Source organism: Echinops telfairi, unplaced genomic scaffold (genome assembly GCF_000313985.2).
Source record: "Echinops telfairi isolate 266 unplaced genomic scaffold, ASM31398v2 ScPeMD7_7424;HRSCAF=8462, whole genome shotgun sequence".
NCBI lineage: Eukaryota > Metazoa > Chordata > Mammalia > Afrosoricida > Tenrecidae > Echinops > Echinops telfairi.
The window spans coordinates 84,523,000-84,531,507 of record NW_022111324.1 but is presented as its reverse complement, the minus strand read 5'-3'; the positions used below and the strand labels follow the sequence as shown (position 1 = coordinate 84,531,507).

The window sequence follows — 8,508 nt, the reverse complement described above, 5'->3', positions numbered from 1 at the left end:
AGAAAAAGATTACATGGTAATACCAGATTATGGAGCCATTCTTCCACACCATTCTAAGGAATTAGATTCCATCTCTCAGGCAGTCGTAGTGTGAAAAAAAAAATTCTACACAAAGAGTGACCAAAACAATTTTATTGTACGGTAAGTGATTCTAACTATATGGAGAAAGCAGAAAGTGTGGGAAGAAAAATGATATGGTGTGACTGAGATGTGTATATTAAACAAATAAATAGAATCTGATCAACGGCAGAGGGAAGAGTCATGTTGACTTCCGATTGTCCAATATAGGCAACAGAGGAGGTTGTGTGCAAATCAATGAAATAAGAAATGTAAGAGATGGCGAGATGGAGAGATCACTGAAGATATGGTGCTACAGCACAGTTTGGGCAAGAAATCAGATGGTACTGGCTGTCAGAAAGAGTAGTATCTGAGGTCTAAAAGGTTTACCTTCAAACAAGCAGCCATCTAAGTGAGGCATCAATTAAGTTCCCACAGAAGAAGCACACCAGATTGTGTGATTGAAGGATTATAAATAATAAAATTCAAATCCAGAGGAGAAAATGGCATCAGAGCTTAAATTTCGAACACTCAGTTTACAGAAAGCAGTGGATGATAGCGGAAGCCCAAAATCCATTTTCAGGGTCCGCACGTGGATTAAAGTTCTGGTGACCCCCCCTGACCATGGTCGAGGGATGTGAATCGCCTGCTATCCGACAGCGAGCAGTGTGCAGTGGATGATGGCAGATGCAGTTAAGTTAAAATGTAACACCGTCTCATTTTATCTCCCTTTGGATTCATTTTAAATTTGTTCCAGTTTTTAATATTTTCTGCTTTTTTTCTTTTGAGGCACTTCTGTTTAATTTTGTCTATATTGTTGTTGGGTTTTGTTTGTTTGTTTATTGATTTTGTATATTTCTCTGTATATGAAATGCAAGGTAGGTAAATTTATAGAGACAATAATGGGATTAATAGTTGTCGAGGGACATGACAAAGGAGGTTGGGGGAAATGGGGTCCTAAGAACAATAACTACAAGAAAGAAGAAAATGTAATAAAATTGATTGTAGTGATGACTGCACAATTCTTTTAAATCTGATTAAACTATTGAATTGTATGATATGTGAACTATATGCCAAGAAAAATGGGATGCATTTTAAATGGAAAAGATAGTGACTATCCTTTGGGATATGATCAAATACATCTTTTTGTATATCAATACTAGGTTCCTGGTAAGCATTAGACTGCTACCTTTGTTCAAAATTGTCTGTTTAAAACCACTAGCTGTTCTTGGAGGAGAGGGGGGATATGAGGCTCTCTTCCTTTAAATATTTACAGCCTGAGAAACCCTTTATAGGGTCACTGTGAGTCAGAACAAACTCGATGGCAGGGGGTTTTGATGAGGGCAGGGGAGTGGGGGTGTTACCTGCATTCTGCCCAGGGGCCCCAATGGGGGACCTGATCCTGCAGGTATCTCACAAGACCTAGACCACCTGACACTTTCATTACATCAGAACTCACTTTTTCCTAGATGCCGTTCTACAGGGATCCAGAATGTGTAAAATGGCAATGAAGTAATTGGAAAAATAGCTCAAAGTCATTATATCTAGATCTTAGCACTTACAGGCATTTCAACAAGAACTTTAGAAGAGTTTGTTTGATGAAATTGAACTGGAGAATGCTAATGTTTTTAAAGGTTGTATGCCCTACATTTTGTATAATAAATTTTTAGAAAATATCTTTAAAAAGCAAGAGCATAAATTAAAAGAATCCTTGTTTCTAGTAAAGGAAATTCAACATGCAAAAAAGTAACAAAATAAGATAATCATTATAGAAAAAAATTTATATATAGGAAAAACACTATCTAAAACAATGATCATTTCAAAAAAGAAAGAGCCCCACTTGGGAAAATATCAGAAATCACGTGGGAGATCATTTGTAGTGGCATCTGAGATGAATCATTGTCTCTTCTGTCTGTTATATCTCAAATAAAAACCTGAAGTCTGGCACCACAATTACTATTGTGGATAGATTCACAGTTAATCTTTGGTCTAGAAATATACCGATGTTTATATCCTAGCACTGCTACTTCCTAACTCTGTAACACTGGGCCTTATACCTCAGTTTCCTCATCTTCAAAACTATGAAAATAATAATTTCCCAATTTATAGGGTGTTGAAAAGATTACATGAGATAATATGTAAAGCACATAACATACAATAGCAAGTCTGATTATTACTCCTTGTAGTAGATTGGAAAGCTTTTCATTGAATATTTGTGCATTTTGCATAACTTACTATTTCTATATGGTTAGCTTTCTCATGCCATCAAGGCTGGCACTGTCACATCTCTTTATCCTGTGCTTACAGGTCTGGAGACTGGGCAGGGTCTCCTCTAAGGGACTCTGAATGAAGTCCCTTTGGAGTAGGAAGTAGAAAATGTGAAACATCAATAGAATTCAACACCGTGTACACAGTCACACAAAGCTCACAGTGCCTTTGGTGATTCTTATCAAGACAACAGGAACAACAATTATAACAGGGAGCAATAATTATGACAATTAAGTTTAATGGAGATAATTTAGCCCAACTTAAATAAATAAGCTTTCTTTACAAATCATATTTACTTCTTCTACTTAATATTCTTAGGGTTCAGAAGAGTAAAATGAACAACCCCAAACTCTTTCTATAGAAGGCTGAAGAAGAAACTTCTAAAGTTGAAGGTATACTTTTATATGCTTCTTTGGGTGACACGGGTTCCTGGTTGTTCACAGGGCCTGTAGGCAGTGCCAGGCATCTTTTAAAGGCTGTGTTGTGTTGTAATGCCTGGCAGAGGAACTGCAAGCACAAAGCTCCAGGCTGGACTCCTTGGGTCTGCATCTCCCTTCTCTCTGGTCTTCGGGGGGTCTTTGCTGAAGCATTGCTTAATAAAGCACAGAAAGGAAGTTAGAGTTTTACACTCAAAAACAGGGGTACAATAACTAAGATGGACAGTTCCCAGCTAAGGATCAAGATTGTTGAATGGAGTTTTGGGGAAAACATATAGAATTTCATACAAATAAAAAGATGTTTTGTCTATGATCATAAACACTTCTCCAACCTACCTCCAAAAAACTCCGTTAGTGGCTGAACAGAGTAAAGGAAAGGGCTTAGCTGCACGAGAGTGTGGAAAGGAGGTGATAGTTACACGGAGGGACTCGGGTCACCTGGTTGAAGTCCCCCCTCTGCCTCTTACTGTCCTGTCCTATCTCTGTCAGGCTGCTGAACTTTCCTGCACTTCAATTTCCTAATCTGTAAAAACCAAATAAGCGTCATATTTACCTAAAAAGACCGTTAAGAGAATGACATTTAATGAATAATTGTGATGCACTTATAATATAATTCTTATCATGTCCATAACACTCAGTGAGTGTTATGTGAGAAACCGGTGAGCTGTGAGCTTAGTCCATGCTCTTGTTCCCCGATTATATGGTACCCCTCCATGTGAGCTCCTGAGAGCATGTGCAATTGCTGAATTGGGGAGGATGCTTAAATCTGACTAATCAAATAGACTATATACTGTACTTAGAATATATATTGCACCTCATAGGTCGCACACATCTGTTTGGAAACTCAGCATGTTTTATTGTAATCATTTGAATGCATCATTTATTCCCCTCCATCACAAAAATAAAAATTACAAACTCCATTCTTTTGATATCAAAGCTGTGCCCTTTAGCCCCCTCCAGAACATCAAATTGTGATCTCCACTTATTCCCCATCCAGGTCAACTTCTTCCCTCCTATTCTTAACCCTGAGCTTTCATCCAAGCTGGATCTGACTCTGGAAAAAAATGTCCCACTTCCTGTTGAGAGAAAATACTCCACGAGTTTTGTGTGGTCAGAGCTGTGCCAGAGCAAAATCCCTGGCAACCTCCATTAACGGATGATTGATGGTTAACAACCCTTCCAAGTTAAAGACCTCTGCACAGAGGTAGCGATAGCACTCCTGAAAATGTTTGTCTACATTCCAAGGGTTGTAAACTTAGAGAGAGTTCCCTGCACTCGCAGGGAGGTTGTTGTTGTTGTTGTTTTCATATTCTAGACCTCTCTCTCTCTCTCTCTCTCTCTCTCTCTCTCTCTCTCCTGTCTCATTCTCACAAGCAATCACTCTTCAATGTGTGTGTGGGTGTGCGGGGGTGTGCCTTGCGTCTCTGTGCTGTGCCTCCATCTGTCCTGGACAAAGAGGAGCTGCAGACGTGGCAGGAACTCAGATAAACTCAGAGTCTCATACTGTCAGGACTCCTCCCCTGGGACACTCACCCACACACACGTCCCCTCTGGCCTCCGCTGGATCACACCATGAGAACTTCAGCTTGATGAACCAAGTGCAGTGCGCCAAGAGTCTTGTTCCTTGATTCAGAACTCTCGTGTGTGTGTCTGTGTGTGTGTGTGTGCATGCGCGCGTGTGTTCTGAATTCTAAAGAACTGATAGCTTAACTGATGTGTGTCTGTCAGTCTACTTTTTATCTCTCTCTGAACTTGCACACTATTTCTTAGCATGCTGGTAGGTACCAGGTCAAATCTGTCATCGTTTCAGACTCAATATCTATCCTCTCTCAAAAATCTCCCTTCTATGTGAAGCCATCAATAGATAAAGTTACAAAATCCGAAGGATCAGTTATGGGTAACTAACTATCTCTCCATAGCAGTGAGTTGGGCTTTTTTTAAGAGCTAGCTCTATTATTTTACAGAAATTTCTCTCTCCCCCCTCATTCTCTGTTAAATAAAGTAGAAATCCACAAAGGATATTTTTTAAGCTTTCAGAAAATTAAAATATTAAAATAAATAAAATCCAAATAGTGACCCACCACGCAGGTGTTGCACCTGTCTGGGGTCCCTGCTTTCAGCATGATGCTGAGCACAGAGGACAGAGCACCAGGCCATCACTCCAGCTTCCCACAGCTCTCTTCAAAATCAGCCCTGCCCTCCTACATTATTTCCCATTCTCCCTTTGTGCGAGAAGGCAAGAAGGGTGGAGCTTGCCTTCAGACTCCTCTGGTATTTTTCCACCTTTCAAAATGGCTTTGTAATAGAACGTTGCTTTTGTTTACTTTGATTTCTGCCTTCAAGCCAGGGCCGTTGTGCCTTCTCATCTGAACAATAGTGGGGGGGGGGGGAGGCAGAGCAAAGAACAGAGAAATAGTTTTCTCCACTCTGAGCTCATCAGGCCTGCCTCTTGCTAGAGTTCCCCCAGGTGTGAGCTGAAAGGCAGGCTGGTACCCGAGTCAGTTAGAAGGCTAGCAAACTCTTTGCCTAGTGAGGACCGTGAAGTGGAACCCCAAAAGGAAGAACTGAGAGGCAGGTGCTTGGGAGTAGAGGCAACACTGGGAAATGGGACAATACAGTCAGCTTCCATTAGGGCTTAAGAACTCAAGCATCTTCTTCTGAAGAGCTCTAGAGAGAGAAACCACTGCAAGGAGCCCCTAGGAAGACTGTGTCCCAGGTCTGGAGCGCCTGGTCTAAATTAGGAATATAAACGAGGAAACATCTGGATCACTGTTCTCCATATCATACAAATATATGGTCAAAGGTATACTAAAGTCAGGGGCTATTCCAGAATATTCTGGTCAGTATGGGACAACCACATGAGGATGCAAGGCAGCAGTGCCCAGCAGGAGGCAGGGTCTACAACACAGGCGCAGGTTCGATTTCTGGTTACTCTAAGTAGGGACTTAGTGTCATATGCATTTTGATATAAACTTGATCTGGTTCTTATGGTGAGCAAATGTGGTGTAAAGTGCTTTCCTGCTTCATAAAAACACCTCCCAGATCCTCGTCTATAAAGGCTCTAGTAGTTATTCTGCTTAGAAGCCGGGCCAAGGGTATTTCAATGATGGAAAATCCAAAGCCCCCTTTCTCCTTAACCCCGCTTCAAAGGAGGCCTTACGCAAGCCTTTCTCTGTCTACCTTTTCCAAGCCTTCTGCAAGTCAGTGGCAAAGGGTCGATACAGCGGACTCTCAGGTGGCCAACGTAATGACTGTCCATTCTAGGAGAGGGAAGAGGGGGACACTGGTGGGCAAAGCCAGTCCCTTCGTGCAAAGGAAGCAGAGTTTTCCCAATATTCTCAGTTTGAAAACAACTCTACCTTCGCCCAGGCAGAGCAGAGGGTCAGTCTCTAGTTGGGAGACCCGCCCAGCACATGCCCCGTGCCTTCTCAGTCACGGACTTCCTCTTAGGAGGTCAATGCCAAGCATTTACAGTTGCACAACACACAGACTCGCAGCAAGCATGCCTCCTTCCCTAGTTTCACTTGTTTCCTGATCAATACCTCTGGCCTCAGGCACCAAAGGAAAATGACAATCAACTAACCTCAGTGTTTTTCTAAACTGCGCAGAGCCTGTCTCTCACTTTGATCCATTCTCACAGGCACAGGAACTGGGTGTGGTGGTTGCTAAATAGTTCTACAGAATTGAGGTCCTCCACACAAGTGCCCAGACAGACAGCCTTGTTCCTGGAGGAACTGACACCTCCTGTCTGCATCCATTCCTGCCCCTGTGAGCCCCCAGCCCCAATGCCACTTCACACCGTCTTTGTTTGAAGGAAGGAGGAGGATGCTGGGGGTTGGTGAGGGTAGGAATCACTTTGGTGCCTCAGAGATTGTGAGCGTGGGAGTTACATAAAAAGAGTACTAATGGACCAGAGCAGAAAACCCAGACATAAATGCATCAGCCCATAGGCACCTAATCTTTGACAAAGGACCAAGAATATTCAATGGGAGAGCATAGCTTCTTCAACACATGGTGCTGGACAAACTGGATTTCCATAGGCAGAAGAATGAAACAAGACCCATGCCTGTTCCCTGTACAACATGAACTCAAGATGGATTAAATATCTCAATGTAAACCCCAAAGCTCTCGGGATCATCAATGAGAAGGATGCAGTAAATGTAAGGGCCCTATTGCATAGACTACCAAGTATGATGGAGGAAGAACACACAGGGGAAGACAAGATCAATGATTGGGACATGCTGAAATTGCAACAGAAGACTTCATCGGAGAGTGAAACAAGAGCCCACGGAATGGGGAAATTGTGTTTCACCAACGACACATCAAACAAAGGGCTAATTACCAAAATATACAGAACTTTACAACAGAAAGTTGTATTTCTTATTTACAGTAAGAAAATAACAAGAATACTTACCTGGCAGGGGAGATACCATGATCACAAAGGTGGTCCCAGGGCGAGGCTGATCCATTGCACTCCGGATGTGCTGACCCCTGCGATTTCCCCAAATGTGGGAAACCCAACTGCATAATTTGTGGTAGTGGGAGACTGCGTTCACACTCTCCCCTGTAAAAGAAAAAAAGAAAAAGAAAGAAAATAACGAGAGACCCAATTAAGAAATCAGAAAAAAGATATGAACAGACAGCTCACCAAGAAGGAAGTACAAATAGCTAACAAACACATTTAAAAAAATGCTCACAATCACTAGCCACCAGGGATTTAATGCAAATTAAAACCACAATGAGATACCACTTTGCACCTACAATGCTAGTCACCCCCCTCAAGAAGGAAAACCCAGAAATTAACAAATGCTGGAAAGGATATGGAGATTGGAACTCAGATAGACTGTTGGACTTGTTAATAAGTACAGCCACTGTGGAAAACTATATAGTGATACTTAAAGCAACTGGGAATTGAAATCCCATATGATCCAGCAATACCCCTATTAGGCATATGCTCTAAAGAAATGAGACACGACACGAGTGGAGGTATGCTCTCCCATGTTCATGGCAGCACAGTGCACAATAGCAAGAAACTGGAAGCAGCCCAAATGCCCAGCAGTGGAAGAATGGATAAAGAAATGATAGAACACACGCACAATGGAATTTTTTTATACATCCCTAAAAATCAGCGATGAAAGCATGAAACACCGCATGACATGGAAGGACCTGGAAACCATTATGTGAGTGAAGTTAGTCAATCACAAAAGGGCAAGTACTGTATGAGCCCACTGCTAAAAGCAGAAACACCAATTAAACAAATCGTAGGCACCAATTCCTGAACAAAAGTTGAGAAGGCTATCTACCAGCCATGAACCATACATCACCTCTCTTTTGTGCACTTCACAAGAGGCAACTTCAACAAGGACACCTCACATTGCCTGGCGTCACTCCTTCAAGAGAAGAGAAATGGGTGAGCATCCACTTGAGGCTATACAGCATCAAGAAAAGGCTGGGGCAAATCAATCCACCACCACCACCACCACGGACATTGCTGGAAAATCAAGCTAAGACCAGGGAGGGTACCATCTACATTTTGAAAGAGACCCTGATAGTTCTGTGGGTGAGCATGGTGTGTGGTTGGAGAGAAGGAACCTCACATCAGGACGGGATATTATACCTTGATTGTAGGGACCCTGGGGAGACAATGGGAGATTTTATGTTCCTGGGTAGACACTACCAATACATTTCTACCCAATCTTCAGTGAACTATGCCACAGACTAAGCACCATGCTGATTGTGGAAGCTG

General features: G+C 42.2%; 1 non-coding gene across 1 annotated transcript; it reads left to right on the top strand.

Moving 5' to 3' along the window:
- Positions 1 to 7,168: 7,168 nt before the first annotated feature.
- LOC115872513 lies at positions 7,169 to 7,327 on the top strand. The gene has a single exon (XR_004047911.1). It is a non-coding gene; the product is annotated as a U1 spliceosomal RNA (small nuclear RNA).
- Positions 7,328 to 8,508: the final 1,181 nt, after the last annotated feature.